Source organism: Lynx rufus, unplaced genomic scaffold, assembly GCF_022079265.1.
Source record: "Lynx rufus isolate CCGP_SWC_20201006 ecotype Redwood Valley unplaced genomic scaffold, mLynRuf1.p SCAF_15, whole genome shotgun sequence".
Taxonomy (NCBI): Eukaryota; Metazoa; Chordata; class Mammalia; order Carnivora; family Felidae; genus Lynx; species Lynx rufus.
Genome location: NW_025814829.1, coordinates 41,048,685 through 41,074,757, shown reverse-complemented (window position 1 = coordinate 41,074,757; position 26,073 = coordinate 41,048,685). Strand labels below are relative to the sequence as shown.

Genomic DNA, 26,073 nt, shown 5'->3' with positions numbered 1-26,073 from the left:
CATTCAGATGCCTGAAGAGTAGAGAAGGTCAAATGTTGAAGGATTCCCTTATTTCATATTGTTTATCAAGTCAGACTGAACTATAATATGAAATACAGATGTACGTTTATTCCCACAAAAAATAATTTTGTAGGAAGCACCACAACCCATTCAAAACTTTAATAAGTTTCCATAACACAAGTAATAACAAAAACAGAAATAAACTGTCAGTTTTTAAGTGATCTTTCAATTAATTATTTTTATAATTATTTGGAAATTTCAAAACAGAACTGTCTCTAAACATCCAAAAATTGGATCAGAAAGCTCCATGCCTTAAATGTTTTAAAGCAGAATATTTGTCACTTGAACATTTGAGCATACTAATGTTTCCAAGATATTTTAGAAAACTAGTAAAGTTATACCACTTAATTCGTTATCTCTTATCTTTCAGATTTCAAGGGGAAAAAAAGTCTTGTTATAAAATAATTTTTGAAGAAAGTATCCAAAGTAAGGATATAAAATTCATAAACATGAAGGAAGTGATACTAAAGACAGGAATGCAAAGTTCATTCTCACAAATTATAAATAATGTTGGAAGGCTTATTTAAAGGAGATTTTGAATCCTAACACCAAAATAAAGTCACCCAAGAGTAGCCTTTTGGCTAAAACTTGTCTTACTCTCAAATATGCGTGTGTGAAAGCATGTGTGCATATGGGTGTACGTATCTGTGTGCACATGTGTATATTTGGTTTTGACTGTGTATGTATATGAGCAAGTGTAAACATAAACAGTGTGTACACACATGTATTTGTAGGTTAGTGTGTGAGTGTGCATGAGTACTTGTGTGAATCTGTGTATATGTATGTAAGTGTACATGGACACGCATGTGTATGATGTGCTTGTGCGTGTGTACATGTGGGTACACATGTGAGTGTGCTAGTTCACTTTCCTCAGTTAGATTTATTCTTCATGTTCTGAGAAGCAATCTTATTTGTGAACTATGTAGAATATATAACAGCTAAATAGAGTCAAAGTATTACATGCAACTATTGGGTAGAGGAGTGGCAGGATGATAAAGTCTGAATATTCACTCTTTGGTACCAAAATATAATCCTTTATTTTACAAGGACGATTTAATCTGCAACAGGAAACAGTCAAACTGAAGTCATACGGAAAAATTTCCATATCATTCAAGGTTTTTGAATGTTCCTAAGTCATTTAGATAAAGACTTTCTTCTAACAGAAAACCTGTTTTAGCTTCTCTTACAATCTTCAACATCCAAGTAGCTCAAACCTTACACATGCCTCTTTTTACGAATTACTATTGAAATCAAGTGCATGATTTTAAGTATTTTCAACCAGTGAGGAAAAAACCCAATTGTTTCACAGACGAAATGTTAAGGAAAAAAATTGTAACACAGGAAATGAGAATGGGAAGCCTTTCCTAACAAGGCTAATAAGTCAACCCTCTCAATATATTGCCTGCATCAAGCCACATCAAATAAAGTACACGTAACCAAAACAGAGTGGATATTTTACTTATGTCCTCACAATATTATGGCAATACAAATCTTCAGAATGGGTTACATTTAATTTTCAAACTCTGAAACATAAAAAGACCCTTTCTAAGAAGACAATTTGCAGAAGAGAAATGAAGCAAGAAACAATGACAATGTATGTGAGAGATGCTTGGTAAATACTGCTGAATGAAACTTCTCCTGTTGGACCTGCTATATAACGTAAATCTGAGAAAAGCACTCCCCAGACAGCAGAAGCAGAAAGCGTACTGGCTAAGAATGTGGGCTCTAGAGTTAGACCACATTCAAATCCTCTTTATCTCTCTGTCCAAGCATCTAACCTCGTACTGCCAGTTTCCTCACCTACAAAATAATAGAACCACACTGTAGAGTTATTGTGCATTTAAATGAGTTAAAACAGTGATAAATGGTATGTAATAAGCTCTCAGTAAAAGATGATGATGATGATGATGTCAAGTTTGTTGTGCTTGGATTAACTCCACAGTCAGCTCTTACTTCCTTCAGCTAGAATGACTTTTCTACAATGGGAATTTTTTCCCAAGAATAAAAACGACAGATTCTCTTTTGTTAGCCCGTTTTGTTAATAGAAAATGAGCCATGCCACAATCATAAATATGGCACTAAATAGTAATGGTTAAGGTACATATTTTGCCTGCACCAGCATCAACTCAACTATTGGCTCTACCAACACATGAGCATTTCAGGGAGAACACACACCTGACATGCTGTACTACCCAAACAATCTTCAGGAATGCCTTTTGTACTTCTAACAATGGGTCAGACTTAGACATAGGGGGTAAAAGACAGAGACAAAGATTGAGATGGAGAGAGAAATAACGTGTATGCTACAGCAAAATCCCGTTTTCCCAGAATAAATTCTCAAAAAGATCAAATGGTTAAATTTTTTTTCACAAAAATTAGATATTTCCCTAAGGATTTTTTTGAAGGAGATAAAATACACGTTCCTTTTTTGTTCTTTATTAATAATGAGGTATGACAAAAATCAACAATGCATCCCATAAAGTTTGGAAGTGTCCACCAAATTTTATCTGATAAGCAGTTACTTTCAGTTCACACATAAAAAAATTGACAGTTCTACCTAAACGTTATTAGGTAACAATGACATTTTTACTATTTCCTAAGGTAAAATATTTGACCTTCAACCTCTCCACTTGATAATTGTGGAATGGGGAGTGCAAAACTGTCAGCTGTTCACTTCATAAGTATATTTGGGGGATTGGATCACTAGTTAAAAAATACTTTGAAAATATGATACAAAATATTATAAATTCTACTATAATTGTAACTGTGAAAAGCATTTTAATGCCTTTAGAATAAGAAAGATGTAATTATATCTCACATACTTTTCTCATACCCTAATCTAAAGCTAGGTAAGGGAAACTCAACAGTCTACCATAAATTTAAGGAACATCTACCACCATAATAATTTTTCCCCACTGAAAATCTAATTGAAATGATTCAGGGTACAGTTTCCAATAGAATCTATCAGATGTGCTATTCCTTCCAGAGGCTAGGCTCATGCATTTCTAACCAATCATAACAAGTCAATAGGGAAATAGTATACTTGAAAAAAACAAAACAAAACAAAACACTAGGTCAATAGACATTACTTCAATATGATGCACATTCTTTCCAAAAGCAGGAATCTGTAGACTCACCATAACACTCTAAGACCCCTCTGAAGTTTAGAGAGCCAGGACTTAGGAAGACTATTAAAAAAAAAAAAAAAGAATTGCTACAGTCAGGACAGGAAACAATTAAGGCATAAATAAGAATTTTGGCAGAATCAGGTCAAAGTTAGGACACATTTAAGAAATGCCCTAAAGGTGAGACTAACAGATGAATAATGAAGTAATGGGTGAAAATGAGAGTAGGAGATGTATTTGATGCTAAAATAACCCATTTTCAAGCACATGAAAGCTTTGAGTTGAAAGTCATAAAAGTGTTTTTAAACATTTACAACAAAATTTCCTAAGGATTTGGGTTGTGGGGTTCCATGGCCACTCCTGAAATCTTCCAGGAGGTGAAGATGTACTATGAATGTGAGATCAATCAGCCTTTCTTTTTCTTTAGTCAGTGAAGCACTCTTGTGATATTCACAAGAAAAAGATCTAGATATTTTAATTTAGGTAATAAGCATTCTGGAAGACTGTCAAACAGACAACAACTCAGTAAACGTCAGAACCACGGTGACTTCACTTATAATGTGAAAAGCAGTCAAAGTTTCAGTAAGCAGATATTAGACCAACTGAGGGTGTGTTAGCATGATTTTTGTGATACTCAATGGCTAATTATTAGTGTTACTCACTTTTGGAATTATATAATGTACAATATCATACTTTCATTACTAAAAATTTACTTTGAAAGCATAGAGTATATGGTGTGCATTCTTTAGCAATCTCAATTTTCAAATGAACGTAAAAAATACATTGACTTTGGGGCACCTGGGTGGCTCAGTTGGTTGAACATCCCACTTGGGCTCAGGTCATAATCTCACTGTTCCTGAGTTCAAGCCCTGCATCTGGCTCTCTGCTGTCAGCACAGAGCCCACTACAGATCCTCCCTCTCTCTCTGCCCCTCCCTACACTCTCTCTCCCTCTCCCAAAAATAAGTAAGTATTAAAAAAAAACACACTGACTTGCAAACTCTTGTGACCCACCTGGTTCAGGAAGTGTGTGTGGGAAGAGATAAATAAAAATTATGTCTTTTTTCTGTATCCATTCATGTATCTGGGGCTCCAACAGAGATATTTCAAAAATAAAGAGAAAGAATTTACTTCTGTTGACAGATAACTTAAGAATCCAAGAAGACTTATTCTGAGGACAACTACTAAGTGATAGCCAAGAAGCAATGACTAAAGTTTGCTGAATCCCAGAACCTTGGATCAGAAGGAAACTTGGATGTCATCTCTTCCATCTCTGTTTTATAGATGACAAAGCTGAAGGGTGGATTTACCCAACTTTTCACAACTAGTGGGCATCACAGGAGAGGGTCAGAATGCTTTAACATAAATGAAAAAGATGGGCATAAAAAGCAGTGTCTGTAGTATAAGAAAATTTTAAAACAACTGGAATTCTACTTAATTCTACTTTCCTCTCTCTAAGTAGGTATGGATGGACTATTCAAAAGTACCTTTTCTGCCTCGTCCTTTCTCCGTCTCATTCTTTTTATTTATATATTTTAATTTATTTTTAAATGTTTTTATTTGAGCTTTACACAGTGGCAGTATCGTAGCCACTTAGGTTTATCCGAGGTGCGATTATTGCTAGCTGAAAACTTTCCCAATGTTTTTGAGTAGAGTTGACATACAATGTTATATTAGTTTCAGGTGTAAACATAGTGATTCGACATCTCGGTACGTTTTGCTGTGTTGACAAGTGTAGCTACCACATGCCGCCATACAACGCTATTAGAGTACTGTCGACTATATTCCCTGTGCCGTATGTCTATCTCATTCTTTAAATGTTGGAAGAACATTGCTGCTAGAAATCTGTATTTCAACTCCTTTTCTTTTTCCCACCCCAAATTCTTTTGGAAGGTAAAACTGACTGGAAAAAAATGTTATCAAAAACAAAAATAATGGATCTTTCAGTTTAAATGACCAGATGTTGCCTCCATTCCACAGATAAAATATTTATCTTTGTTTCTATAGACTTGAGTTACAAGAATAAGTGTTTATAATGAAATTCCTTTATAGTTATAAAAATGTCTGTCTTTCTATCTATCTATCTATCTACACACACACACACACACTTGAAGAGGATTATGAAAGTTAAAGTATGTGTACAGGAATTTAGCTTTCTTTTTATTTCTTATCTCATCATTTTTACTCTCCTAAATCATTTCCTCCTCATTTCCTTGGTTCTGCTAATTTTAGTGAAGGCACTTAATAAAAAGGGCATTTCTTTTGTGTAAAGGTCACTTTGGGGGTGCTAAGAAGTTCACAGAAAATTCTGACATTCCTCTTCCTAAAGGTTGGTGCAAATAAGCAATCAAATTCTAGGAACCAAAAAGAAAAAATGAATTCCAAACATGCAGTAGGAGCCTTATTTTCTGGATTATTCTCTCTACTATATATATTTAAGATTGATCTCCTCTCTCTTTCCCATTGGATTTTTTTTTCCTGCCGCTTTTTTTTAAAAAATTGAGGTATAATTGACATGCAACATTATATTAGTTTCAGGGATACAACATAGTGATTCAATATTAGTATACATTGTGAAATGATCACCACAATAAGTCTAGTTAAGAGCCATCACCATACATAGCTACAGACTTTTTTTTCTTGTGATGAGAACTTGTAAGATCTACTCTCCTAGCAACTTTCAAACATGTAATACAGTATTATTAACCAAAGTGGCCATTTAGCTCTTAAATCTTTCAAATTTCTCAAATTTAAACAAATAGAAAAACCACCTCCCTGTGCCCCTTATTCTCCTTCACCACCTATTTTCTCTTCTCCTCTATACACAAACTTGTCAAAATATTTGTCTATGCTCACCATTCCCTCATCTCCCCTTGAAGCCTCAAACTTTAGCCAAATTTGGCTTCTTCCTCCCAACACTTCACCAAAAGAGCTCTGGGTCAAGTCACCAGTGACTTTCATCACACACTCAATCAAATAAGTGCTTTTCAGTCCACATCTTGAAAGATCTCTCAACAGCATTTGGCATGACTCCATCTATCTCGAAGCACTCTCTCTGTCCCTAGTGACCTTGACAAAATATTGTCCTGATTTTTTCCCTCCTCTTTTATCATTGTTTCTGGGTGTCTCCATTACATGTTCATTCTTCCTTACTTGGCCAGTAAAGATTCTGCGGTTCTTAAAGACTCATCTCTAGGCCACCTTATTTACAGTTTCCCTAGCTGATCTCATCCATGCCAATGAGTTCAGTTCAAACATATGCAATGGTGACCCAGAAATGTACATCTCTAGTCTACACATTTACTAAAATGTCTCTATGTTACACACAGTTCAATATGTAAAAGAAATATTTATGATTTACCTCGCCCCTCAATCTAGTTCTCTTCCACTGTCCCTCATCTCATAAAGTACCTACATTCATCCAGCTGTACAATACAAAAATTTAGGAGTTATTTTTTAGCCCCTCCAGCCTCATTCCTCCATCACCTAAACCATCGCCAAACCCTATCCATTTTGCCCACGAAACAACTCTTGAATCTTTCCACTTTTCCTTATCTCATCAACCACCTTAGTCCTAGCAGCTACCTCTACCATCTTTTACGTCTTAGAGGACCTAGACTATGGCAACAGTTCCTAACAGTTCTTCCATCAATTACTATGAGCTCTTCTCAACTACACTCCCCCCCCGGGAGCCAAGGCTATTTTTCTAAAACATAAATCTGATTACATCATCTACCAATTAAACCTTCTAGCAATTTCCTACTGTTTTTAGGATAAAGTTGAAGCTCTTAAAGCACTGACTAAATACAATGTCCCTGCATGATCCGGCTTCTACCTACTCCTCCAGCAATTCCTAATTATTTCCGTATCTTTCAGCTTCTCTTACACACCTTTATTCAATAGGACCTTTCCTTTGTGTCCTTACTCTAGATGGTTCTCCCTTCTACTCTCTTTTCTGGTTAAGTCCTATTCCTCCTTGGCATTGAATTCTGCCTTCACTACCTTGAGAAAGTCTTGCCTGAATGCCTCAACTATATCATACTCTCTAAGTTACATTATACATTTTCAACTGTTTGACTATTTAATCAATTTTGGTCACTCCACAAGACTGTTAGCCAAAGGGAGAGGGACTTCATCTGTTTTTGTTTTTCAACCATCCCCATGCCAAGTGAGGGCCTAGCACGTTATGGAAGCAGTATTTGTTGAATAAAAGAGTAAATGACCAAACTAGAAACTCAGAGCACTGAACTATCAGAACAACCTGGAGTTTCTGGAAAATTCAAGAAAAAAAAAATGGGAAGAAAAGTGTATCCAGTCATTTGGCTGTTATTTTTCCAGAACATTTCTTTTTTCTTAGCACGCAAGTGATAATATCTTAGCCAACTGACTTTTTCTATTTCGGCGCTCATCACTAACACGAATCATTCTGAATTACTGACCAAACTCTAAACAGGCAAGCCTTTCATAGTAGCAGTACATGATTTCCATTCAGTAAGGAGTTGTCCTACTCAATTCAACTGAAAACAAATATCGTCTCCTGTCTCCCAAGTATTCACCAGGTGCTATGCCTCTGTGCCTATTTGTTTTGTTGCAGTGATTGTTTTGTTTTATTTTTAAATGTTTCCAAACCAGTTCATCTTTTGCTTTGTGCAATGTAGTTTATTCTCCTAGCAACCATACAAATCTGCTGTATTTTCCACAAAAATAAAATAGAAAGAGAGGTTATCAAATATTCATGTCTCACTCATGGCCTAACGTATTTTCAGTAGGTGACACTTACTTTCTCTTTAACATAAACCATTCATAAAGAGTAGAACATTTCATAAAATTGGATACGGTTAATTCAAATACTTTGACACATGGAAATTTTTACTACAAGATCTAATTCATTTGCAAAACAACAGAAACATGAAATAACTAAAGTTGTCATTATTCCATTTATAATTATTCATAAGATTTCCAACAATTTAACAAGTACCTACTATGTAATAGGTGCTTATCACTAACCTTTAAAACAACTAATATTATAACAAATATAATATAAATTAGTCATACTTACAGAAGAAAAAATCAAAGCTTAGAACTGTTAAAGTCTATACAGATGAGGATGATTTCTAACACATAGTTAAAAATAAGGCGCCATAACTATGGCAGGCATCACTAACATTATTCATTATTATTCATTTAGTCAGTCAACAAATATTTAGTGAACGTTTATTATATGCTAGACCTTGGGATACAATAGGGAACAAAACAGACACAGTCCTTCACCTTTCACCTTCATTGAAGTTACTTAATGTATCTTTTTTTTTATTATATGTTTTTAAATTTACATCCAAATTAGCATATAGTGCAACAATGATTTCAGGAGTGGATTCCTTAATGCTTCTTACCCATTTAGCCCATCCCCCCTCCCACAACCCCTCCAGTAATGTATCTTTTAAAACTTGTAAGAGGAAGAAATCAGTGTTGCAATTTAAAAGGGAACCCCCCGCCCCAGGGCACCTGGGTGGCTCAGTCTTTTGACTCTCGATTTCAGCTCAGGTCCTGATCTGAAGGTCCTGAGATCTCCTGAGTTAGGCTCCACTCTGGGTGTGGAGCCCACTTGAGATTCTCCCTCTCCTCTCTCCCTCTTCCTCTGCCCCTCCTCTGCTCACACTCTCACTCTCTCTCCCCCACCAAAAAATAAATAAAATAAATAAAATAGAAGGGAAACCCCAAAACCTCAGTTCTTTAAGTAGTTCTTAGTTCTTTTTCTAGGATTGAAGAGGTGAGAAAATTCTTATTTTTCATATGCTGGACATGTTCCTCTTTATGACCTATCAATATAAACAGAGATCACATCTTTTTCTGAGAACTTTAGGCAATGAGGAGAGATCCCCACACTCAAGACATTCCTATGAGGAACTGTAAAGTAGAATTTGGCACCCAAATGCTCATCATGACTTCTTGAGTTGCGTCCTTGGCATGAGGGCACCAAATGCAGTATGTTACTACAAGGTCATTTCAACAGTCAGAAATTGATGATTTGTAATACAACCAACTCAACGTGCAGCTCCTTGGGGGAAAAAAAGGTTTCTCTTGGGAAAAGATTCTAAAATGATTCTTTAATTTATTTTTTTAGGATTCTGTGATTATATGAAGTAACAAGATAAAAATGCACATTTCTTGGACAGCCAGGAAACTGAAATATTTGGATTGGCAACAGAAAGTTATAAGTAAGTCAAAGGCACTATAGCTTCTGTCAGATAGTGGCCAATTACTATGGGAAAGAAACTTCACAATCTCAATTATGACCACTCCTACCTTTCAAAGTCTATTTATTTGACATTCAGTCGTGGGACCATTTTGTATAAAGTTCAGTATGGAGCACGCTTATTAAGGTATGCTTACTTCTTTCTAATGCAACGTACACACACATTATTCCTTCAACAGAAAGCCAAGATTTCTAGCTGCTCCCCAGAAATAGAGAGTGGATTCTAATGGGAAATGGAAACAATTTCAGACCAATATAAATCTTCCAAAAGTTAAGGTTCTAATCTAAAAATTCCTGCTAAGGTTCTAATCTAAGAATTCTAAATATAGTGGTATTGCTTTCATTTTCCTTACAAAAGTCATATTTTGGCCATGTTATTACAACACTTTTTTTTTTAATCAGTGTCCTGCATACATTCAATAAGGCATGACTAAATACATCATCTGGGTCTGGGAATATGGCTGCATTACAAACTTGTTAGAGTGTCCATGCTACAGCACCCTCCTTTTAGAGGGAGAAAACAAAAATGACAAGAATATGTATCAAATAAAGACAAAACACTGGATCATTGAAGCAAATAGTAACACTTCCCAGAGCTGCTGAATTATAAAGAAGTCTCACAGATATCAAGAAATGGCATTGGTGGGGGTAAATTAATGCCATTAGTGTCAGAAATTATTAGCATTTGGAATGCATAGGTTTTACTTTTCTAATTAAACACAGTTAATGGCTCAACTTTTTTTTTTTTTTTTTTTGTGGCTCAACCTTTTGATAGTTCTCAACAAAAACTTAACGTACTGGTTCTGAACCAACTTTTAGGTCTGCACATAGACCATCTGCACGAGACACTCCAATCAGTAAATATCTCACATTACATGCAGTGATTTTCAAATGATGGAGAGAAAGAAAATGTAATGCTTAACCCTCAGGTGGAGTGCACCAGAATCTTCCTGGACATACATATTATTTGAAAAATGTCCCTCTAAAACCTGGATGATTTTTTAAATGCTTTCCTTTCCCCTGTTTATTTTTTTAAGTTTATTTATTTATTTTTTGAGAGAGAGAGAGTGTGTGGGGGGTGGGGGGCAAAGAGAGAGGGAGAGAGAGAGAATCCTAAGCAGGCTCCACACTGTCAGTGCAGAGCTCAATGCAGGACTCAAACTCACAAAATGTGAGATCATGACCTGAGCTGAAACCACGAGTCAGACACTTAACTGACTGAGCCACCCAGGTGCCCCACCCTTTCCCCTGTTTAAAAAATTACTAATTTCAATATTTGCTATCACTATTCTTTTGACATCAATCAGCACTTAAAATGTTAGTTTAAGCAATTCTTAAAGATTTAGACTATACGGTCCATGCAAGCACAAATAATTGCTCGTTATTAGCATGGTGATGGCCCTTAACCAAGAGAGCCAACCAATGTTATCACTATCTTCTGAACTGTCCTTCTAAAATAACTTCTAGGGGTCCCTGAATGGCTGAGCCGGTTGAGCTTGAGTATCTGACTTCAGCTCAGGTCATGATCTCAGAGTTCAAGAGTTTGAGCCCCGCATAGGGCTCTCTGCTATCAGTATGGAGCCCACTTTGGATCTTCTGTCTCCCTCTCTCTCCTCCCCTTCCCTCACAACCTCTCAAAAATAAATAAACATTAAAAAATAAAATAACTTCTATTGTATATGTTTTGAATTGTTGTTACTGCTATTTTTTCATATCTATTTACTCATTTTTATACCTTCACTGCCTGGAACACACATTCCATTTTATACAATGCATTTTATAAATGTTTATTCAATTAGTCAATCCACCTACCCATCAGCACTCTTCACTCTCATCTGGGCTTATCCTTGGGTGAAGCATATCCCAGAGCAAAAGAGACTAAATCACCTATTCCAAGCTCAGGATTTACATGGGTTTGCTTGAACTATTTAGGATTGTCCTCTACATTTATGATGTATTAAAAATTACAACATTCAATCTGAATATATGAACCAATCATGGCTAATTTAGTCCTTCTGAGTACTCCAGTTTTGTTGTTTTTTCTTATACAAAGACATAAATATACTCAGGAAGCTAATGGTTCAAAAATTACTGAATAAAATCAGCAAAAAGAGTATTTGGAAAAAAAGTGAATTCATCTGGTTTTAAGCATTAATTAAATTTTTGTTTCCAAACAAGAGGTATAACAACAGTTAACTGTAATGTCCTAAGTCTCTTTTCTAGCTTTCTTGACTAGAGCGTAAGAAAACTGCAAAGACCCTTGGCCAATGATTTGGTTTAGTAGCTACAGAACACAGTTTGTACTGACAAAATTAGAACATTAGTAGGAAAGCAAACTGGTATCCTGTCTCTTGAACCACATAAAAGCTTACACAGCATTATGAAAGGAAAAGATAAGATAAAATAGAGAGGGAAAGGATAGGACCTGAGGTCCCCAGGTGGGGGAAAACACATATAAAACAAGGATCCTTGACTATAGTCCATGGGCATTCACTTTCCAATGTCCCCTTCTCTGCAAAGAGAGCTTTCATACTTCTCTGATCTTACACTCTAATAAACTTTTGCCTGCTGCTCATTCTGTGTTCACCTATTCATTCTTCGAAGCAGCGAGACAACAAATCCGGGTATTGAGGTAAAAAATCCTGCAACAGCATCAATAAAGTTAAGATTTAAGGCCAGATGTGTTTGTGTCCACTGAGTAGCACTTAATATCTATCTATGGGCTAAGGGGAAAAAGGCTTCTATGCAAACCAGCTGTGCCAACTAATAACAGCTACAAACAGTAAATGGATAGAGAATTGAAGACATGCTCATAAGAGAATATAGAATAATTTTGGGAATGTAATCTGGCAACCAGAAAAGGCTGAATTTTAAAATAAGGGTTTATTTTAAAAATATCTTCAATGATAAAGATAAGGAGTTCAGAGATTATGAAAAATGAAATTCTCAAAATCCATTTAAATCTCTGCATTAAAGACATACAGCACACTGCTTTTTTTTTTTAATTTATTTTTGTTACAAGAAATCTTAACTCTCCCTCCTTCCCCAAGCCTGATCTTTGCAAATCTTTCTAAATAATCACAATCCCCCATGTTTCTGATTTCAACTTTACATTTTCTTCAATCCTGCTCTGGGGTTTTTGAAAATTACTTCCATAAAAAGTTAAGTTTACCACAAAGACATCCCTTCTAAGTGCAAATGGGAGCATGTGCTACTTCATCGCCCATTTTTTCCTTGTTGGCTCTGTCCAGATAACAGAGCAGTGAAACCTCCCTCTGCACTTGAACTTCTTAACACAATGCACATCACCCCAATGTGTGTGGCCAGTTAACATGAGCTCTTTCCACTTCTTTTCTACCTAAACATTTTTCTGATTCTTACCATACTTTCCTTCCTTTTTGTTGTATTCACATAATAGCAAATATTTATTGAAGGCCTACCAAACACTACAACAGGCATGAACAAGATGGAGTCTCTGTCCTGCAGTGTGCCGAGAGAGACAGATATGAAAAGGAGCTATGGATTCCACTATGATAAATGCTCTGCAGGTGGTAAAGGAGCTCACAGGAGCAGCTCCTATATCTGGGGGTCAAGGCATTTAGGTCTAAGTGAAATCCAAAATATGAGCAAATATGAGCAGGTACTTCTCAAGCATGACATTACCACATCCATAAAGATAGATACTTGGAACTGGAAAAGTATGTTTGGAAAAGTCTGAATAGGATAATATGGGAGGTGCACATTTTATGATACAGGTAATAGAAATAAATGATGCTGGACCTTACACACCACCCTAGCCTCTCAAAAGAAGTAAGTGAGAAAGGGCTTCTATGTGATGCCAAGGACTTTCAGAGGAAAAAAGTTAACCATGACTTCGCCTCACCCAGCAGAGTATCACCTCAGCAGAGGGCATTTGGGAATGTGTGGGGCATTTTTCGGTTAGCACAGTGGGGAGTGCAACCAGCAATTAGTGCCTGGAGGTCAGGAATGCCAAATATCCTGCAATGCCTGGAAGAGTCCTTCGCTAGGAAAAATTGTCCAACCCTAAATGCTGATGGGGCCCCATTGAAAAAGCACTCCTCTAGGCCTTCATCAAGTCATCAAACAGCCCTTCCTCTCTTCTCTTCTATGCCTCCGGATATGGAGGCCTACCAGTTAAATAAGGTGCCCATATGCAGTTATTAAGAATCACACTGAGAGTCTGAGATTCCCACTAAATTTGTCTTATCACAAAGCTCCACAAGAAGGATAAAGCAGTGGTATGAAAATCAAGCATAAAGACAGTGTTCTGGAAAGAGTCAGTAGCATCACAGTCTACAAAAAAGGGAAGGAGAATGAGACTGACCAAATCACTGTTTGCTTTGGCAACAAGTATGTTGTTGGCGACCACTGGAGAATAGTAGCTTTATTACAAAGAATACAGGAAGGGGTGATTAGGAAGTGGAAATTTCGAGTAGGTTTAAAATGTGCTTTCAATAAATTTGACAATGAAGGAATGCATGATATTAAAGTAGCAGTTTGAAGGAGTTGTTAGGTTGGAACAGCAAGTTTTTGTTCTTACTGTTTTTGTTTTGATCAGGAGACTTTTTAGGGTGTGGGTGTGTGTGTGTGTGTATTTCATGAATGATAGGAGGAACTGTTTGCAGGGACCAATCGAAAAGGACTGAAGAGTGTCTCAGAGGAATGGAACCAGAACAGATATTTTTGAAGAAGGAAGGATCTGACAAATACTCAAGTACCAAAGGTCTTTAAAACAGAAAGACTGTTTAATGTTGCAGATCCCATAGTTCTTAGCAGGTAAAGCCCAGAGAAGGACAGAAAAAAGAAGGAAAAAGAAAAAAAGAAAGAAAGAAAGAAAGAAAGAAAGAAAGAAAGAAAGAAAGAAAGAAAGAAAGAAAGAAAGAAAAGCACAGAGTTAATGACTACACTGGTAAGAAGTAAATTCAGAGATTGTCTCTAACTCTGGACCAGAGGTGTCTTGCCTGAGCCCACAGAAGCTAAGAGGTACCATATAAAATTGCCTCTGCCAACAACCAGGGCAGAGTCACTGAAATTATTAAAAGGTCATCACAAGGTACCTCTAGTGTAATCACAGGGCCACAGTCACAGAAATAACCACTTAAAAACGTGGTAGAGAAAATATCTATGTCATATGTCATCCAATTGCTACAACTGGTGGCATAACTCAGTTAAATGCTATGACGATATTCCTATTGTCTAAGAATTACAATATTATTTTACAACATCACAAAGTAATCAATGTGTATGACATGCTTTAAAATTAATGTAATCAATCATTCTTTATTATATCATAGTGAGATTATGATGATTTCAAAATGTTACTTAAGCATACTGAGGTCCGAATACCATGTCATGCTAAACCTCCCTGGAGTTTTTGCCAGTGTCTCTGTGATTACTAGCTTGTGTGATTACAAAAACTACCAAATCACTAAGACCCCAACAGCTCACTGTGTTCTCACACACCCTTGTTCCTTCCCTTAACTAACAGAAAACCCATTCACCCAGCTGCCAAAGCTAGAACATAAAATATGTTTGTCAAGTTACATTAATAAGGTACCCTGCTCTTTACTGCTTTTTAGATATCAGTGGTGGAAAAGTTGTAACAAATACTATAGGTGAATTTTAATTTTATAAAAATAATTTAGAATTCTTTGAATTTCTAATGAAAACAAGTGTTAAATGTTTTTATTTCTCTGTCTCAAAATGTCTAAGAAGCTTTATTTCATAATTTTTCAGAAAATCTTGGGTTAACCAAATATTTTGAATTTGTTGCCTATTACATAGGTATTAAAAGGCAAATAAAAATAATAAAATCCCCACGATTTCTTCAAGCTAAGTATGAAACATTTTTAGTGAATTACTTGAACGATTTTTTTTCTGAAAAATATTTTTTTAAATCTCCATTAAAAAGAAAAATTGCATTTGGGGGCAAGATCATTTCCTCACAAAACAAAACAAAAGCTCTGTTCTTCTAAGAGCAGACTTGGGCATACCAATCTACAGCCCAAGCAAGCTCAGGAAATGTTTTAATGATATTCCACTATCCCTTGAGACATTTAACTTCAGCTCATGAAAATACCAGTGTCTAAGGGATGAAAATTACAATGGCTCCCTACAAAAGCCCACTCTAAACTATGGGGCTAATTTAAACAATATGGCAAAACTCCAACCAAACCTCTAATATAGATTAAAGCATCTATTACTTAAAAGCTGGTCTGTGTGTTTATCTGTCAATAGTAAATTCTATTTCAGGTTCCACATGTTTTACATATTCCACAAAAATAAAAGAAAACCATCATGTATTCTAATGTAATATTAATTTTCACTACCTCTCTCTCTCTCTCTCTCTCTCTCTCTCTCTGGGGGGGGGGGTTGAGAAGTGAGGAGGAGGGAAGGCTGGGCACAATGTCTCACATATGTGTGTACAGATATGCTGAATTGAGTATTTTATAATGTCACTCAAATAAATGCATAGACGAAACTATGTCCTCTTTAGGTCCGCTGTGTTGGCATTAGAGAAATGTCAAAACTTTGCAATAATCCTTGAACTCTTTTAAAAACAAAAATCAAAATAGAAGGCAATATCATACATTTCAAACTCATGAAACCAATAGGGTAAAATCAATTAAATTTAATTCACTGAGTAATGGCTCAAGAGAACAAGCTAAGGTGATTTTTTTTTTCAACGTTTATTTATTTTTGGGACAGAGAGAGACAGAGCATGAACGGGGGAGGGGCAGAGAGAGAGGGAGACACAGAATCGGAAACAGGCTCCAGGCTCCGAGCCATCAGCCCAGAGCCCAACGCGGGGCTCGAACTCACGGACCGCGAGATCGTGACCTGGCTGAAGTCGGACGCTTAACCGACTGAGCCACCCAGGCGCCCCTAAGGTGATTTTTAATATAGACAGACTTCTACTCTGGATATCAGTATTTGAGGGTGAGTGGGAGAGAAAGGTTTAGTATATACTAATCCAAACATATACTCTAAATCCAAACGCTTGGGCCAGAACTCCAGCTTCCACTTTGCTGCTATTTGGCCTTCAGTAAGTTACTAGACCTCTCAGAGCTTAACCTTATTATCTGTAATATGATATATGGTATAAACAAAGACTACCTCACAGGATTAAAAGAGAAAATGCATGTAAGCACAATGAAGGTTAGTTTCCCTCCTTCTCTCTTTCCCAACATTTGCTCCTTCTACCCCAAGAAACACAGGTAAAATATATTCTAGCATTTTGCTAATGGAGGATTTTGGTCAAAGAGAGAATAAGGACTTGCCAAGGAGAACTGAAAAATGACAACGGCCATGCTGAGGATTCTTATGATTTTCTGTACTCTTTGTTCCCACAATGGTGACTCTCTCCCCAACATACTTCCCTGTGAGCTCTCAAAATCACAGCAGTTGATTTTGCAATGTTAGCATACCATGTGCTTTGGTCAAGTGGGCAACCCTGGGCGCTGGGTGAGCTCCTGCCAATCTCTCCGGACTCTAAGTCAGTGTGGCACGCACCTACCGATCCCCAGTCTCCCAGCCCACAGTAAGAGACCGAGCCAAGCTAGAGTTTAAAGCAACTTCTCAGAAGGGCATTCTGTACTACCATCCAAGCCCAATCTTAACCTAATTCTTCTCATATGGGATAAAGGGAGTACCCCAGAAGGTACATCTTTTCCATCTGTCTTTTAGGCCAATTTTTCATCAATAAAACTTACATTTAACATGGTGCTCCATGACCTTTTCTCTCTCCTACTCTACCACACACATGCACACATATACCTCATAGGTTCAAATTTAAAGGGACATATTTTAGCTGGTGACATTATACTGAAACTGAGGAAGAGAAAAACAAAACATTGAAAAACAAAAAGTCATCTCATGTTGCCAGAGGCAAGTCAAAAAAGCACGTCCCTTCATTCCATTTAACTTTTAACAAGCCTGAAGGGGGAAAGGTTCCATATGCAATGCTGGCAAATATAGCATTAGGGTGACACATGGTATACGATATGATGATGCTAACCACAAATGGGTAATTAGGCCATCGCTATGGCCCAAACCTAGATGTTGGGAAAAATTCAATAGTATTAATTTGGTTCTGCCATATTTGATTTATGTAAAAGCTTCATGCTGGCTTGGTATCTGGAAATGTGTCCTTCTTCAAATAGTTTTAACATTAATAATTTGCAGATTGAAATCTGTGGTTAAATACATTTTTAAGAGGGTATTTGCAGCTAGCAAAGGTTTGCACAATGATACATTGCAACTGCTGGAACCAGACTGAGCCATAGAACAGATTTCCAAGGAAGTCAAAGAAAGCCAAGAGGCAAGAGAACCCCAGATGAGGCAAAGAGAGCCAAGACGCCATTTTTAATACAAAGCCCAGCCTCCCTTTGCCCATGTGCGTTTCATACTGAAACAAAATTTAAGATTGTTTCTTACTGGCCAAATAGCCCTCTACAAAGAAATAAGTGACAAGAGAAAGGAGTAATTGTTAACGGGGGAAAAAACAAGGCTAAATACAAAATAATGGGCATGAAGAGAAAACATAGAAGAATATGCATAAACACAAGTTCCAAATACTATTTTCTGCATTTCCATGGAAAACCTCATGTTAGGGAAAATGATTTCTGGGCCTTCAATTTGGAAACTAAAAGAGGCCTCTTTGGAGCCAGATAAATAACAACATCATCATGATGTTATAAAATCACAATGCATTCTTTTTCTAAAATACCTCAAAATGTCTTCCAGACATCTTTGTGTTAATCTACATGGGCTTCCCTGACGTGCACATGCAGCATTTTACTGATTGAGGATTTCAATTACAGAAAAAGTAATGACTTGCCAACAATAGCTGATAAGCGAAGACAGGATTAGGCACCAGGTCACCCAATTTATATAACAGATTTCTATCCAGTAGGCAATGGTGTTTTGTTTTATTTTATTTTATTTTACTTTATTTTATTTATCTCTATACCCCACATGACACTTAAACTCACAATCCTGAATTAAGAGTCCCATGCTCTACCCACTGAGCCAGCCAGGTGCCCCAGTCAATGCTGTTTTAAAGTATGTTCACAGTAGAATTAGTTAAAATACCATAGTGAGGAGAATATATGTGTTTTTAAAACATCCCACTAAAGAAGATGAATCTTTTTCAGAACTCTCCTAGGATTTGTTCATGTTAATGAAGTATTTGATTTTTAAGGACAGGGAGTCTCCTATTAGCCACAGACATGATGGTATTTGTCATGCTGCAGAAAAATTCTCCATATTTGGCTTTCAAAACAGAACTATTGGACTTCTGGGGCAAGATGGCAGAATAAAGCCAAATTTGGTTTTAAAACATTTATCTGCTTTGAGAAATATATATATATATTTAAAAATATAAAAAATGAGAAATATATATACATACATATTTACAAATATATACATACATATATATATACATACAAATACATATATATATATATATATATATATATATATATATAACACGAAAGGGAGAAAGACTCTGAATTAGTTGAGTAATTTTCAGTATTTTCTCTACTATAAATTGGCTTTAAAGGAAAATTAGTAATTTAAAGCCAGGTCCCAGAATCTTCCTTCCTAAAAACCTAACAAATGAAGAAAAAAAAGAAAAGAATTCATTAAAACTAACCAAGAAATATATCAAATGAAGTAGGAGGCACAATCTTAATGCCACTTTCTTTTCAAGAAACGCGGCCAGAGGGGAGAGAAAGTGAAGATTCTAGAAAGTGGCTCAGTCATCCCAAAACACATCCTGTGTACACCAGAACAGTGAGGAAGAGAGGTGAGTAGACAACATTCCCAAGTTTTCCACTAATATTTCCAATTATGTTTTAAAGAAGCAGCCTGTGCAATATATATTGATTCTATGACCAAGCAATTCCAGATATTTATTCAAAAGAAATGAAAATATGCGTCCACAAAAGGACTTGCATAAGAATATTCAGGAACTCCTGGGTGGCTCAGTCAGTTAAGCATCCGACTCTTGGTTTGAGCTCAGGTCATGAACTCATGGTTTCATGAGTTCAAGCCCCACATCTGGCTCTGTACTGACAACACAGAGCCTGCTTAGGATTCTCTCTCTCCCTCTCTCTCTACCCCTCCTCCAATTGTGCTGTCTCTGTCTCTCTCAAAATAAATAAATAAACTTAAAAAAATTTTTAAATATTTAGAATACCCAAAAACAATAAGCAATTCAAATGTCCATCAACAGAATAATGGATAAGCAAATTGTGGTATAAGAGTAAGTCTAAAGAGTAAGACATGATGCATGACTGCATTCTTACATGGATTTTTAATTGGCTATGAGCAAACATACTTTCAAAGGCAATGCAGACCCTATTTTTAACAATAAACAATAATACAAAAAAGTGGAGTTCACCAAGTAAAAGCAGCAATTATTGAAAGAAAATCTGTATTCTTATAAAAAGTGAGTATTCTGCCAGGAAGGAGATAAAAGAAAAACAAGCATCCTAAACAGGCAACCAGAATATGTGCCATTTATATTATGCAATTTTTATGTACTCATGCTATGTTATTCTACAATAAGTAAAGCATCTGTTGATGCTAAAAGCTTATATATATTTTTCCACTCTCATAATGACCCTATTTATTTTACCAAGCTTCCAAAACAATTTACCTCCAGCAGAGCTCTAATGCATCAAGCTGCATTGTTACGGAGATTTTTTTTAATTACAGAAAAAGGAAGACACAAGAATGTAATTGCTAAAAAAAAAAAAAAAAAAAAAAAAAAAAGAGAGAGAGAGAGAGAGAGAGAGATGTTTATTTCTTGTATTTACTCCACATTACAGTCTGGCTATTTTTACTGAGTAAAGACTAAAAAAAGAAAAAAAAACTATACAATTATAGATATTGAAAGTTAATCCCCACCTGAAGGGCATGTTCATCACTTGCCCATGTGCAGGAAAATTCAATGACAGCAATTGACATTCCTCCCTGAGTGAAGAAAGCGAATGGCTCCTGAAAACAATCTAATTAGAATGCAGAAAGACAGTTCTGCTCTCCAACTATCAAATACACAAGAGACAATTTAAAGGTTCATAAACAACTCTAAGAAGAAAACTAGAGTGAGCTTACAAAGAATTTAAATATGAAAACAATAAACTAGACCTACTAATAAATACAAACAGGAAATACCAACGGCTTATCACCTAGTAAACCGTATGCTTTGAGCCATGATTTGGGTCAAATAGAAAAACAAACACAGACTTCACAGCATTACATTTCAACATATAGAAGAGTCAATAAACCCGAAGGGAAAAACAACTTCTCTATACAGCCCACTGCTATTAGCACTGTCAATTACTACAGTATACAGCAGCAGTTGAGTAACACAGCTGACCTCTTTCAACAATGTTAAAGCTTTCACCAACCCGCCTAATAAACACATGTTCCCAATAACTCCCCCAATGAATAAGCCCCTTTCAAAAGAGAAACAGGACTCATGAACACTAACCTCTTGATTAGAAAGCACATACTTAGCCAGTGGACTGTGAAGGTCCCCCCCACCCGATTCGCACGCTTCAGGCCACATTCACAATCAATTAGTTACATCAAATCCCCTTTTGTTTCCCTCCAGTGACTTTTTGCCACCCTGTTATTTGACTCCTAAACAAATGCCTCACCTGGCTTTCATCCAGATTCCCTGCCAAGCATGCCCCTCCCAGCCCATATAGAGCCAGCCCATACAGATGTGACTAGCCTACTGGAGCTAGAGTTTCTACATCATATGGTAGATTAAAATAATGTTTTTAAAATAATTCCCCAGGGAAAATGAGGAATCTGTAATATTTAATTGAAGAAAGCTCACTTGTTCCCTTTCTTGTATTTTTCATGAAGTCGTGCCGTGTCTCTTTCTTTCATATACTCCAGAGCTGCTCCAGGAAGAAGAGCGCATTAGGCTGAGAAGAGGTATCCAGGTTATAATCTCAGTTAAGTCATTAACAGCTACCTTGCCTTGGGTATCAGCCCTTGGCACCTCTGAGGCTTTGATTCTTCACCTACAAATTGAGTGAATTTTGAAATGGAATAATGTTTCAAAACGTTGTTAATTTGTGAAACAGAGGACGTCCAAGAGGCGATCTGTTCACTTTCAATTACGCTTCATCCCACGCTTACTTAAAAGTGTTCAAGCCCCAACACCGCCCCATAATCCTCATCCCTGAAAGACTGATGGTTAATGATCCATTCTAACCATTCATAATTCCTAATGTTTTCCTCAATACCCTAACTTTCAGAATTTATCTGACAATGTGATGCTCAATAATTTCAGCAGCATTTCTTCCAGCATTTTCAATTATTCCTTTGTCAGTTTACTTTTTATTCCATTCCTCTTTCCAATCCCCAAGCTTGGATTAGCGTAACTATTTTTTCTCAAAAGTCATTGAGCATTGCCTGGGGAATCACATAAATATGCTAATGGATCCATCACAAATTTACGAGATTCAACCCCAGCTGCTCAGCAATCCATTAATTCATTTCTCCTCTGTTCCCCTTTTCATTGCCCAAAAGTAGTTATTCCAAACCTTTATCACTCACATCAAGCACTATACTCCCTGCTTCTTCCTCATTCTCAGCAGACAGTTGTCAGAAAAAAATAGAAGACTCTAGCCAAGAACTCCTTCAACTGCCCTCCTCTTCATTTGTATTATTTCCATTTGCCCTACTGTAGCAGACAAACTATGAGTGTTGCTTCTTTTCCAAACTGATGCCATCCTTCCATGAATTCAAATGCAGCTCTCCACATAGCTTCTAAAACCATCTATCAATCACACCTTCCTTTTATCAATGTTTCTCTTCCACTCCAGAGCCTTTTTACCCCTTCTGCTAGCAATCTGTGCTCAAAACTCATCCAAAGTTCAAATAACAAACAAATTCTCTTCCATTAGACTTCTTTAATTTAGAGGAGGTCTGGGAAATAAATGTAGTTTCTAGTTGAGCATCTGCATCCCAGTGATGATTCCACAGCATAGAACAAAAAGCACAACTTTTCAGTAGACAGCATGTCGTCTCTATCACACATCATTTCTCACTAGGTTCAGCACTTAGCTTTTCGGACTCCTTTCAGCAAGACTTACTAAATCTTCCTCTTCTCAGACTCACAACTGAAGAGCTGTGTTCTAAGATTCTACTTTAATTGCCTTTCTTCTTGCTCTCTAAGCCCTACTTGGTTTAGATCATCAGTTCCACAACAGGCCCTGTCCCTCTATATGAACTCTCCGACAGCTCTAACTACAGACCTAACCTTTTTGCAAAGCTCCAGTATCACATTTTCAACACTTTACTTAACACTACCATTTGGAATCATTCATAAGCAATTCAACATGGCCATATCACAACGTTTTTCATTGCAAGCAATGGGAAACTTCTACTTATCCTATCTGAAATCATAAGTAAATTCACAGCCCCATGTAACGAGAGACAGCAGGCTACAGACAACTGTTAGATGAGCATCAAGACTCTGGATCTTCTTTTCTGCATTTTTCTTGGCTCTGCCCTCTTCTGCGTGCGGGCTTCATCCTCAGGATGGCAGCTGGTAGATGCAGCAATTCGTATTCAAACATAAGATCATCCGTAAAAAGAAATGTTTCACTTCCTTAAGAGGAAAATTTTATTTAGAAGTCCCACTGAATGAGGTCCATGCTTATTCCTAAACCAAACACTAGCAAATGGAATGAGATTACCATATTTAACTTAACAAGGTTTTCTAAGCCTTGGAACTCTTCAGATTCAGGGTCAGATAATTCTGTATAGTAAGGGCTGCTCTATGCACTACAAAAAGTTTAGCAGTATTCTTGGCCTCCACCTACTACATGTCAGCAGCATTCCCCACTTGTGACAACCAAAAATGTCGTCTCCAGACATTGCCAAATGTCCCCCGTGGGGGGCAAAATCGCCCCTGTTTGAGAACTGCTGAGTTAGACAAACCATGATATATCCTTAAAACACAAATAAGGGCCATCTTCTCTTAAGAAAGAAGGTAGGAAATAAATGTTGACTAGGCAATCAGTAGTAACCAAAACAATGTCCAAAACAAAACTTGTTTTCTACTCTCTACCTCCAAAATATATTTCCTCTCTTAAATTCCCATTATTGATTAACATATCATGGTCTAGGTACTCAGCGGCCCCAACCAAGAATCTTGGAGTCATGTTGATACCACCCTTATTGTCGATGCCCAATCGACAGTTCCTATCGATATTGATAATGAAGTATCTTATGGCTCTGTTCTCTTCTCTCATTTCCACCATGACCTAAATGTCTCAGTGGTCACCTCCTCACTCTGTGTCCTGCCTCATTGGCTTTCCTACAATTGGAGAGTTATCTTTTAAAGAACAAATCTGATCAATTCGATTTCCAGCTTAATACCTCATCACTCACACAACTCAATTGAAAAGCTTCAACCTATCATACAAGGTCCTTAGTGATGTATCCCTTGCACACTGCTGCAATCTCATTCCAGCCACTTCACTTATCTTATTATTTAGCTACTCCACAGAGTATTTACTATTCCTCACACCAGATATACACCAGTCACTTTTAGTCCTTCCACTTCTCAGGTATTATTTCTTTCTTAGTGACTTCTATTCTCCTCATGAGAAAATCAATTACTCTAACAACTGAATCTCTATGGGAATACACAGCATAAGAGGGGAAAAAAAAGCACTAAGAAAAAGAAATGTAATTCTCACTGAGGCCCTTAATGCATCATATTACAGCTTTATTCAGTCTGCCAGCTAGATCATGGGCTAATACCAAGATGAGGTATTATCTCTATCTTTATCAACAGTTTCCAGCACATTTCTTAGAACGTAACAGGACAGCTCTAAATGAAGGGCTGTTAAAATGAAGAAGTTGAATTGAACTGATTTGAATGTATGTACCCCAAATTATAATAAGTCTCAGGGACTAATTCTAACCAGTCAGTTAAAAGTATTGTTAAAAAAAATAAAACCACGGGCTCAAAATGGTGTCCTTCAGAATGAGTTCCTAAGCTGGGGCTTAATACCCAATCTAATTGCAGTTTCAACCTTGCCCAGAAATTTGGCCTTAACCAGTTAATCAGGATTTTTTTTTTTCCATCAGCATCAATGAATCCATTACCTGGCTTTTTGCTATTCCCCCTCTGTATGATAAAGACAGTTGCTTTTTCCTCTAGCAAACAGCCTTGTCTGGAACAATCTTTTTGTTTTGCTAGTAACTTTCTTGCCCCCTCCCTCCATCTACAAAAACTTTCCATTCCATAGAACTCCTCGGTGGCTCATGTGTCTCTCTACTGGCTAGATGGGATGTTTCCTTATTCACAAACCCTTTAATAAAGCAATTAGATCTTCAAATTTAGTTGGCTAAATTTTGTTATTTAACACTACTTATCTTTAATAATGGTAAATTATCTGAAAAATTTATATACCATATGAAATGTTAATAAATGTTTGCTTAATAGTCAAATAAGTAAAAAAAAAAAAAGTGAAAATCAGCATGACAAATAAAAATGCAACATCACCTATAAAATCATTACAATGTTAAGAGGGATAGTAGTTTCCAAGTCTCTGAGTGATTCAGAGAGGCCATTACACATGTGCATTCCTGGAGACCATCCAAACCCCTCCTCAACCTCACACCCAATGATGATGAACAGAATATGGATGGGGTCTCTGAGAAAAGGGGCTAGGGTGGGGTATCCTTAGATCCCAAGAGATGCCACACTAGACAAGCAACCAGGTCTGAGAAATTAAGCAAAAACCACATTTCTAGAAGGCAAGAAGAAAGTTTTGTTTTGCGTTGTGTTATGGTGTTGTTTTTTAAGTCAAACCAAAGTAGAAACTGAGTACGAAGCAAAGAAGTCAGGGTAAATGAAGACGAGCTGGGGAGAGTCACCAACAGGCATAATTGCTTTTAGTATGCTGTATTCCTTACCAGACAGGATGCCTGAATAGAAAATAAATATGAAGTATAGAATTTATAAAGACCTGTTAATTGGAAAAGCCATGTGCCAATATATGTTGAGTCATAAAGAAGTGTGTTCTCTTTGTCACAGAGGCCCTACTTTGGTAATCTTTGCCAGACAAATAATCAAAAACTCAGAAGGAAGTCTGTAAGCACAAAGATGTGTCTATACCCTTCTTTATAAACAAGAAAAACAAAATGGAAGTGACATACAGACCCATCATAAAATACTGATTACATCTTTTTACGTTCATTCAATGAAACTAGCTCTGAAGACCATGAGATACCTATCTGAAAGCATGGAGATGTTTATGACACCTGATACCTATGTTCTAGTCACAATTATATTAATAAAAAAACCGGATGTGGAAATGCTCTATCTAAATACACCACAAAAGAGAATGGCTATGCCAGAGTATAAGCAGTCTGTAAACTTCATGATTTCATTATCTTCCAAACTTTCTATACTGTGCTTATATTCCTTTTTCACTTCATGTCAGCAAGAGCACCATAAAGGCTAAGTCACAATATCATCCATTTATGTGCCTTCAGGCACAGGCAGCACAAAGCACCCATCTTCAGGAAAGGCCAATGTTTGGATGGATTGACACCGAGGAAAGTC

The 26,073-nt window shown here is 36.7% G+C and overlaps 1 protein-coding gene and 1 pseudogene across 1 annotated transcript in view; one reads left to right on the top strand and one right to left on the bottom strand.

Moving 5' to 3' along the window:
* Positions 1 to 26,073, bottom strand: part of HMCN1 (hemicentin 1) — a 465,916-nt gene that overhangs the window by 400,700 nt on the left and 39,143 nt on the right. The window lies entirely within an intron of this gene.
* Positions 4,748 to 4,902, top strand: LOC124510533 (uncharacterized; annotated as a pseudogene).